The sequence below is a fragment of the Microtus oregoni genome, unplaced genomic scaffold (genome assembly GCF_018167655.1).
Source record: "Microtus oregoni isolate MIOR12 unplaced genomic scaffold, Mior012 000011F_ref0000422, whole genome shotgun sequence".
In the NCBI taxonomy this organism is placed as follows: domain Eukaryota; kingdom Metazoa; phylum Chordata; class Mammalia; order Rodentia; family Cricetidae; genus Microtus; species Microtus oregoni.
The window spans coordinates 12099956-12110926 of NW_024543070.1; the positions used below are offsets into that span (position 1 = coordinate 12099956).

The window sequence follows — 10971 nt, forward strand, 5'->3', positions numbered from 1 at the left end:
ATTCTGCAATGGACAGATCAGGCCCCAGCACAAACAACTATGCAGCCCCAAGGTCAGTAGTGCCAAGGATGAGAAAGCCTAGTCTAGGTGTTTGGAGAAATTACCTTCCAAACACCCAAGCACCCCAGCTGTCGTAGAATAGCAATGTTATAAGAGATCAAAGGCGGACTGTGAAAATAGTGCTTGGATTAGACATCAGTATATACTCAGCTGCAACACTGATTGATGTAAGAAAACAAAAAAAAGCAAACAACCAAACAAAAGACCCAAAAGAACTGGTCATGGGGAGTATTAAATTGAGAAACGTAGGCCGACAGATATCTAAGGGAAGAACAGCTCAAGCAGAGAGAACAGCTACAGCCAAGTGTCTAAGGCACAGTAGGCTGGAAGCATCCCCTGAGAGCCAGGAGGCCAGAGTGTGTGATGGATGAGCCAGGACAGAGGAGGATGAAAATACAGAGCAAGCAGAAATCTAGACCGTGCAGGATCAGATGGGTTACAGGAAAGACTTCAGGATTTAAAGCTAGGTATGGCACCACATGCCCACAATCTCTACACTTGGCAAGCAGAAGGATTCTAAGTTTCAGGACAATCTGAGACACACAGAAGAGACTCTTCTCTGAAAGAAAAAAAAAACCTTCAATATTCACCCTACATTACTAGTTTGAGTATAAATGTGACCCAACCTGACTTACACAGTTTTAGCTGCTTTGCTGAGAGCAGGATAAAGAGGGGCAGGGCAGATCAGGAGACCCTACCAGGGATGGTGAGGAGTGGGTAGACATGTTTGAAGAGAAAAACTCACAGGATTTGTAGTGACTGAAGTATGTTACAGTTTTGGATCCGAGCAGCTATAATGACAGATAGTATAAGACAGTAAGATGAGGGGGGATGCCTGGTCCAAAGTGGCTTCAGTGCAGAAGTGCAGGGCTCGAGACTCTGACCTCATCTGTGTTTGTCAGAACTCTGAATGGAATTGTGGTGTCAACGGTCGGATATACACATCCTGAGTTCAGGAGAGAGAAGTCTGTGCTGAAGACACATGAATCAATGGCATGGAGGAGAGAAGCGTTGAGATGACCAACAGGTCAGACAGCAGGAGGGAGGAGTGAAGAGCAAGCCTGGGATGCTGCGCTCAACACACCTTGGAGAAAGAGGGAGGAACCAACAGGAGACCATGAAAAAAGAATCGGTGCCATAGGAGAGAAACAGGAAAATGTACCATCACAGGTAAACTGAGATGCCGGGATAGGCGGCCCACACCTTTAATCCCTTGGAGGCAGAGGTGGGCAGATCTCTGTGAGTTCAAGGCCAACCTGCTATACATACTCAGTCATAGGGCATCCAGGGCTACATAATGAGACCTTGTCTCAAAGTAAAAAAATTCATGGGACTAGAGAGATGGCTCAGCTCTTGGAGAGGGCGTGGGTTCCGTTCACAGAACCTACATGTTGGCTCCCAATCAACTCCAGTTCCTAGGGATCTCGTGCCCTCTTCTGACCTCCTAGGGCATTAAGTACATATGTGATATACATACATGCATGCAGGTAGAACACTTGTGCACATAAAAGAAAAAGAAAAGATCATGAACAATTTCAGAAAGAGGGGAGATAGAAAATGAGGAGGCAATTGACAAAAGGGGGAGGGCTGAAAGTGTTCCTGGCAGCGTGAAAGCCTGCTAGAGAGAGAGTAGGGTGTGAGAGAAAGTCACAATGTTTGGAGCACAGGATCCAGAGAACTACACGGGACTGCAGAGGCCAGCAAGGACATGTTTGGAAGATTTAGCCCGTATAAAATTTGGGTTTCACTCCATGGACACTAGCTCCATCAATTGGTGACTTGCAAGGTTTACTCTGACTGCCTGGTGGGAGAAAAGCATTGGAAGAAGGCAGCACATTGGGTGGGGGTTAGAAAACGAGCTAAAAAGTTATGCAGACACCAGGGTGAGACAATAGTGTCCTGAACTAATCCTTGGCAGCAGAGATAAGTGAATGATCTCAGAGATGGTTGGGGTGGTTGAATTGATAGGTCTTTGCAGTTTACTAGCTTGACGGAGTCAAGGAAAGGTAGGTATCAAGAGAGATGTATAAGAGGCATCTTTGGGGGGAATATTGGACCTGAAGTGCTGTAACATAACCAGATAACATAATATTTCAGAAGGCAGTTATGCTTAGAATCTGGTACTCAGAGTCAGGGAGGGCACATTTAACAAGTATCTGTGAATAGATGGTAACTGAAGCTATGGGGATGAATTAAACCAGCTGCCAGCAGTGTGGGGTACAAGAAAGGAAGGGGTTAGTCAGAGCTTTGAGGAGCACCAGCCTATAAAGGAAGGTAGGAGGGAGAGGCTTCCAGTAGCTAAGACCAACTGGACAGGTTAGAGGAGAAAGTCGGGCGAATTCGGAGTGATCGAAGCTCAATGAGCACGTGGTTAACAGTGCCCAACATCGCCAATGCCAACAGCCAAATAGCAGGAGGTCTTGGGGATGCTCGAGATCTGAGCATGGCAGCTGTGAGGCTCAAGTCCAGGCCACGGGGAATTAAGGGGGAAACAGGAGTTGAACATTTTTAGCAAATGAATGTAAAGAGTTTTAGAAAGTTCATTATACCTCCATGTGAATGGGGGTAAAGGGAAAATTGGAGCCTATCTCCACATAAACAGTCTCCTAGGTGACATGCTGGTCCATTTTCACACGGAACTTCAAGATAATGACTTCAACTCCCTATCTTGTTTGGAAGCACAGACTGAGCCAATGACAGGTATTTCTAACTCATCGCAAATTTCCTTTCTTGAAACAAAATTGCATCTCTTTGGTGAGGCTTGGCAAATCTATCACCCTCTAATTATTCTTGCGACTGTCCTCAGAATGGTTCCCAAATTCTTTGAGTTTCTCTTTAATCATGGAAGCATCATGAAATAGAAACCTAGCAACATGAAATACAGTAGGGACTCATCAACTAAGTGACAGAAACAGACTAGCTAAACAAAGAAATGACTCCTCCCCCTAAAAAGGATACAGCCAGAGGCTATGGGAGAACACACACAAACAAAAACACAGAAGGGCAGAGAGGGCAGAAGCCAGAACAGTTTGGGCATCTTCATGCCAGGAAATGGTGACACCATCTCTTGAAGGTGTGGCTGCTGGGGTATAGCTTGCTGGTGGCCACAAGCTAACCTTTGGCTAGGAGAAGGGCTGTGTCTTAACTGGCAGTACCATGACAGGTGGAGCAGATTTCCATCAAGGCATAAACTAGAGGGAAGCAGGCGGGACATTCACCGTAGACTTAGGATATGCAAGTAATGGGGTTAAGAACTGGTTCTCAATAGTCAGCATTTGTTTAGCTGTGTGCAAGGCTGATCATGCTGAGCCCTGAATGAGAGAAACACAGACAATCCCCACCCAGGGTGCTTTCTCTGCTGTTGACATTCCATCTATGGCTCCTTCCTACCTGTATCTTCGTTCTCACCCCTTCCCTGAGCTTAAACAGGAGGCAACTCTTCATGACTAGGGATGAGTACGCTGTTCTTTTTTCTCTGGCCAATCTTCCTCCTTGCTCTGAATTAAAGTTCAAATCCCAGAATTCATTCTGGGACATTGATGGATGGAGCGTCTACACTGGGTACCTCTCCTACCTGCCTCATTTGACTATTAGAGAGAGCTGGAATGGAAAATTCAGACCCCTGAGTATGCTCTGAATCTAATGGTTCCATTTGGCTGAATCCCCAGACGGAGCAACTGGAGAGTAATCAAACACCCACTCTTCTTTGCACTGGGCACATGCAGGCAGCCGAGAACCTTAATGCCTTTATAGTTAAATAACTTCACAAACTTCACTGCTATCCCAGGCTAGACTTGTCCTTGATGCCAACATTAAATTGTATGCAAGAAGAAATGTCGAGACCTTTCTCTTTTTAAAATTTCATAGGTAAATAAGAGTCTTTTCAAACAGGCATGTCTTGCTTTGCAAAACAGGTGTGTTTGTGGAAAGATGGGGACAAATGATTTAGGGATTTTGTTGTTGTTGTTGTTAAATTAATCCGTATTCATTTCCCATGGGCTCATAAGAAGGTCATCACTTCTGCACATCCTTACAAGTATAATGATGTATCAGAAAGTTCTCTGACTTCTCAGGTAGCCAGCCTGAATCCAAATCCAGCTCCACATTTTTCTCTAGTTTTATTCCCCTGCACACATTGCTTGGTGTTTTAGGTACTCGTTTTCCAACTTGGGAAAAGGTGTTCTATGTCTTAGCAAGCATCCAGCTTAGCGGACACTAAATACTCAATAAACATTAGTAGTTGTTATTACATCTATATCTTTAAATCTCTATACCCCCATCTATGTTAGAGGATTAGTAACTTGAAAACCTTAAAAAGTATTGCTATTATAGGGGACTGGAGAGATGACTCAATGATTAAGAACTCTTACCGCTTTTGCAGAGGGCCTGGGTTCAGTTCCCAGCACCTACATGGTGGCTTATAGCCATCCATGAAACCAGTTCTAGGGGCTATGACACCCTCTTCTGCCCTTCTTGGGCACCAGACACATGAGGCACAGACAAACCGACAGACAGACACAATCCTCATGTACATGAGACTAAAATCAAGTGTATAATTCAGTGGTTTTCAGTAAGTGTCTTCCTGTAGCATTGGACGAGAATTAGTTTTATGAACTCTCACGGATGCTAAGATTCACAGCTACCCATCGTTTGTATAAAACGGCACAGTGCTCGCATATAACCTAGACACAGGATCTTGAACTCTTATGTTGTATTTGGCTGCTTTTCTCACTGCTGTGATCAAAATACCCTGAAACTCCTAGAGTGCAGTCCTTCACAGTAGGGACCACACGGTGGCACAGCACCATCAATGGAATATGTGACGAACCCTACTCACAAAGTACAGTATTCTCCGCTAGAGACTAGGGAAGAATTTGGATTGGGTGTTGTGGAAAGCATTTTCTAAGCCCACACTTAACATTGTGTTGTGTCCTTGAAAAAGATAGTCTCAATTCTATCCCCTGTATATGTGACCTTAGTTGTGAATGATCAGGTTAAAAGGATTGTGCATCCTTATTTAAAGGAGAGATGGCTCAGTGGTTAAGAACACTGACTGCTCTTCCAGAAGTCCTGAGTTCAATTCCCAGCAACCACATGCTGGCTCACAGCCATCTATAATCTGATGCCCTCTTCTGGTGTGTGCCTGCATGCAGACAGAGCACTCGTTCCTTAAAACTACATTAAAAGAAAAAAGTTTTTTTAAAAAAAAAAGGGGGGGAGGGGGTAGACACAGAGGTTTGCACACCAGGAGTGTGCAGAGGAGAGGGCAGAAACTGGCATGGTTCACTCCAAACTAAGGAATGCCAGGTTTCAATAGGACTCCGGAGAGAGGTTGGCGGCAGGTTTTCCTTCAGAAGGAACCAATGCCGACACAATGATGTCGGACTTCTGCACTCGGGACCCTTGAAACAGTTCCTGTTGTCTGGGCCATCCACTCTGTGGAACATTGGTATAGCAGCCCCAGCGAACCGATTAATATATGTTGCAATGAGTCCACTTGGCATCCAAATGCAAAGAAGGCAGTGGGTATTGCAGCTCAGATATGCTTGACGCCATCTTCCCGAGCCCTTTGTCATGTGGAGTGACTTCTTTGGGCTTGTTTGTTTGAGTTCTTGGTTGCTTGTTCTCTCCTTAATTCTGAGTGCTGAACCCTCTTGCTTTCTTTTCTTTTCTTTTTTTTTTTTTCGAGACAGGGTTTCTCTGTGGTTTTGGAGCCTGTCCTGGAACTAGCTCTTGTAGACCAGGCTGGTCTCGAACTCACAGAGATCCGCCTGCCTCTGCCTCCCGAGTGCTGGAATTAAAGGCGTGTGCCACCACCGCCCGGCCCCCTCTTGCTTTCTTTCACCTTAAAACATTTACAGTCGGTTTCAAGCTCCCTATTCTTCAGTATCACTTACAGTGGTCACCCCCACACATTGATATGGGAGATCCCACTTTCGGGGTGCGTGCTCTAGGGGAGACAGTACAAAGTATAAGTGATGTTCCGTAATTAATTTACTTGATTCTGAGGTGCCTCTGTGTTCGATCAGTCACCGCTGGGAGAAACTTACTAGCAGGAAGATCGGTGGCAGAGACTCCTTTTCTTACTTCAAACACCTAAAACGTTGCTCCGCTGAGGAAGACTCTTCGGAGACATGATGTAACAACTGTACTGAAAAACCAAGTGGAAGCATCCACCAAAGAAAGCGGAGAGGAGAGCTCAAACAGAGTGGACCACGAGTAAAGGAACCGACGCAGGAAGTCTCGTCATGGAACAGCAATTGGGAAGTAGAGAGATCAGGCTTGGGACTCCACACCACCCAGCCAGCTAACCAAATGAGCCGAAGCCAAGTGCAGTAGCATCCACAAACCTCAAAAGCATAGATTTGACAATAGTCACATTGGAAAGAGAGTGGTAAAATACATACGATTTCATAGTAATAGTTACTTCGGGGGGTGATAAACAGCAGAAAAAGTAGGGGTGACTTTGGGAGAGTGAAGGGCTTTGAGCCGATGTAGGTAAAGGCCTGCATCATCTAGCAGTGCTTCTAATGTCCTAGCTGAATCAGACACTGTTAGAAAATCTGTGGGCGTTATCACCCAAGCATCAGAACACTGCCAAAATGTGGTTCGCCTATTAGCCACCATTTCCAAGAGGAAACAGCCTTGTTTAGTCAAGGACCACGTTCTCACTGCCAGTCGGCCCTGCTGAGGAGCCTGTAATCTTAAAATCTGCACCACACCCCCTTTCTCTGTGCACAACATGCTAAGCTGCCAGCAATACTGTCACCGCGACAGAAAAGAGCGTTTTCGGCACTCCAGCTACAAACCCCTTTAAAAGAGCAAACAGCTAGAAGGATCAGATGCCCACTTGAACCTCAAAGATTACATTTGGCTTGTAGGACAGCTAACGCTCGTCCCCAAAGCTCTGGGAGGAGGGGTAAATGGCAGCATTTAGCTTTTGTGACTGAACCATGGGGGCCTTGGAACCCTTCCACCCACTTGAAAAACGGTCGCCCATCTGACATTAATAGAAAACGACCATTAAAAAGCTTTATGCCATTCTGTTCTCCTGCTTCTGGTCCCTGTTTGCCTTTGTTGCTGCTGGCATTTTATAAATTATGGATGCGTGTAGGTGCGGCTGTTCCCGCGTTTCCTCTGTAGTGCCGCTCGCTCAGCGCGCCTGCCTCGCATCCTTCCTCTGAGCAAAGGACCACGCGGCCCAGACCCCACATCAATGTAATTAGTGCGCAGCACACAGCTCGAGTGTCAGGACTGCTTCCACTCACTGCCAACCTTCTGCCAGCCCCTGTCATTCACGCGGAAGTCTGCCAGGCAGCGGCAAGACCAGCAGCGCAGCCTCCCCTCCGCAGCAGGGAGGGGGTGCTCAAGGTGCAAAAAAAAAAAAAAAAAACCGTCCTCTACTGCCAGCCTGGGTACTGAGAATGCGCTGGGGTGTGACAGCGGTCTCAGACAATGTCTGATCACAAAGTCAAGCAATGCAAAAAGGCGGGATGTAATATCTGCCCTAAAGGCCAGCGGTAGAGAAATGGAGGATGAGTAGGTGGAAAGTGGATAGAAATGTCCTGTAGTAGGCATGAATTTTATGGACCATGAGCAAGTTTCCCAAGCTGTGCACTGGTGAGGTTTGGGTGGGAATTGAGAACACTGACTGCTGTATATTAAGGAGAAAGTGTTTATTTAATTTTAATTTGAGACAAGATATCATGTATCTGGGGCTACCCTCTAACTAGTTTATAGCTGAGGGTGAGCTTGAACGTCTGATGGTTCTGGGTTGCAGATGTATACCACCACAAGCAATTTATGCCGTGCTGGAGATCAAACTCAGGGTTTCATGCATACTAGACAAACACCCTATCAACTGAGTTATATTCCCACCCCAGGACTTTTATTTTTTATCTAAAAAGGAAAAAAAAAACCTAGGACATGAGTTATTTTAAAGCATACATTATGTATTATATATCACCAAACACATAATTTTGTGAATATGAAATTATGAAAGTAGCTATGGTCGTGTATCCAATTCTGGTTTAAACGGAAAATTGTAAGGAAATTCTGTACCAGCGACACAGCTAAAAAGCACACATGTGACATGGGATTGGGAAGAACTAAAGAGGACCAGGGACCTTTATTGTTGGAGTCCTGGGACTCTAAGTCTGACCTTACTGAAACTAGAGGAATTTTCCCCTCTGAAGTTATAACAGCTCCATGCACTCTGGGACAGCCACTTCTTGGCTGCAGAGACATACGTGGAACCCAGATTAAGATCCTCAGGGACCACAGAGGCAGGAACCAGGCTCTATTCACCCCTGTGCCCTGGTAGTAGAGACTTAAACTATTTTGTTAAGAAATCAATGAACTGTAGATCATATTCTCCTTTTGTTCTTTCAGAAGATGAGCCTAGGCTCACAGGGCATCAATGGACACATCCAAAAGAAAATTATGCAAAAGCCCACGTCTCCTGATTCTAGTAAGTGTCCTGTTTATTCTCTAACCTTGAAACCGCCTCACTATGTCTGCTGTCTCCTGCTGACATCCACGGTAGAGAGTCAATACTTTGGGGTTCCAGAGATGGAAAAGAGACTTGAGGAGAACATGAAAGGACAGAAGATGTCATTGGCCTCAGGCCTTCCGTTGTAACAGCCCCACTCCCCATCACCACAAACACCAATGGAAGGGCCATTCTGAACAACAAAGGAGCTAGAACGAGGGTGGTGAGCTCAGAGCAGCTGTCTGTGTCACCTGTCAGGGATCACACAGGGCAGACTTGCCTTGGCATGTTCTACCGCAGCCCTTTCTGGGTGTTTATGAGACACACAAAGTTTACATAGGAGGCCCATTAATGCTCTGTCTCTGGGGTTAATATTTAATAAGACAACTTAAAATGTGCACCATTACTGGGGAGGCTGCCTTGGTGCTTGTCTCTTCCCTCTGGGATTCGGGGTTTAGACATAGAATTCTGAACCTTTCTTGGTTCCCATGGAAACCTCACTACTGATGATTCTAGGATGAGCACAGGGGTCAGCAAAGGCACCGTGAATACCCCAGTGTAGAGCACTGAGAGCACTCTTGGGCCAGCTCCTCCAAGGGTTCAGCCAAAGGCCATGTGACAGTGGCCAGTGTCACAGAGCTCACTCTCCCAGTGGGAGTATATCAATCCTGGACCACCCTGAGGGTGCCAGGGGCCCTCTGCAGATTAACTCAGGTCATCAGTTTTTAAGGTTGGGTTTTAAACTATGGCCATTGAAACCAACTTGAATTTCTTTTCTTTTTTTTTCTGAAAACTTCCTCTTCTTTATAAGTTCTTTTTTTTTTTTTTTTGATTTTTCGAGACAGGGTTTCTCCGTTCTTTATAAGTTCTTAACTGTCATTTTTTAAAGCACTTATTAAATGTTCCTTTAGCCCTCCATCCCGTGCAGAAATTGCCGCATAAGGCTGGCCAAAATTTCTAAATAGAAACCCAACCCCACATTTATTTTGTTGTACAAAAAAATTTTCTTTCCGTAAGCCATATGCAAGTGTTAGGAACAGTGAATAAACGTTTAATTTGCATGTCTCTTTATGTAAAGCCTAGGAGGACCGACCTGAGAGGAAGGCGTTCCCCATCATTTGTGGTTTGCTTATTTCTAGCTGATCTTTCAGAAGGTGGTACTCACTAGATTCATTTTCTTTCCCAACTCCATCCTTCTCCCAAACGTGAGAAGCCTGCCTTTTGGTTTTCTGAGTTGTTGACAAACCTGGAGCAGGAGAAATAGGGACAGAGCCCTTGAACAGGTACATGTGGATGCTGCTGGGACTTGTGTGCCTTGTCCACATCTTCTGTCCCACCTGATGTCAGGATATAGACAGCTCCGAGCTCAAGGTCGGCAGCACTCCACTCTAGAGTTTCCAGTCCCATGTCTGCTCTCCTCGCCTCCTTCATAAACACCGGGTAGAAGGTAAATCTTCCAATAGCAGTCATTGACTGATGGACATAGAAGTCTGTGGATAAATGCCCAGCCTCCCAAAGGATAATCCAGCCCAGGGAAGGTCTCCAGAGAGTCCCCAGGGAGGGTGAGGGCCAGCAGCACTGGAGATGATTGCTCAAGGATGCTCCCCACCCTCGGTGGCTCTTCCCATGTCTCACTCACTTCTTTCAATCGGGCTCTGAACTGTTACTTCCCAAGGAAAATACCTGCCCTTGGCCACCAGGGATGTCAAACTGCAGTCAGCAAAGAGCTAGGAAGGTGACTTTTGATTCCACAGCACCTTTATAGGTAAGCGTCGCTTTTAAAACTACATCACACTTAAATTCTCACTAGGAAAATGAAATATAGAAAATATAGATAGAAAGCTTGGGAAATAGACAGCTGAAGAGAAACATGTAATTATAACTCTACCATTTTAAAAAATAATACCAGATGACCATTTTATATACTATACTTTCGATTTTTGTTGAACATTGTTTTAGATTTTTAAATGGTATTTTATGTATATGAGTGTTTCCCTTGCATGTATGTCTGTGTACCACATTTGTGCCTCCTGCCCAAGGAGGTTAGAAGTGGGCATTAGATTTCCTGGAACTGAAATTGTAGAACTGCTGTGTGGTACCGGGAGTCAAACTCAGGTCCTCTGCAAGAGCAACATGTTGTCGAGCATTCTCTCCAGCCCCTGCCGAGCATCCTCTAATGTCAAGAGACTTATACAGAATACACTCAGTGTCTCCTTATCCCTTCCATGTTACAAAATTCTATGAAGACCTTTATTTTCCTTTTTTAATGACTATTTTTTTATCTACTATTTTTATCTTACATGCATTGGTGTTCTGCCTGCATGGATGGCTGTGTGGGAGTGTTGAAACAGTTATCGTGAGCTGTCCTGTGGGTGCCAGGTCCCCTGGAAGAGCAGCCAGTACTCTTAACTGCTGAGCCA

The 10971-nt window shown here is 45.3% G+C and overlaps 1 pseudogene; it reads right to left on the reverse strand.

The window, feature by feature from the left end:
• LOC121453560 overlaps positions 1 to 10021 on the reverse strand; it is a 51751-nt pseudogene extending 41730 nt beyond the window's left edge.
• Between the last annotated feature and the right edge of the window lie 950 nt (positions 10022 to 10971).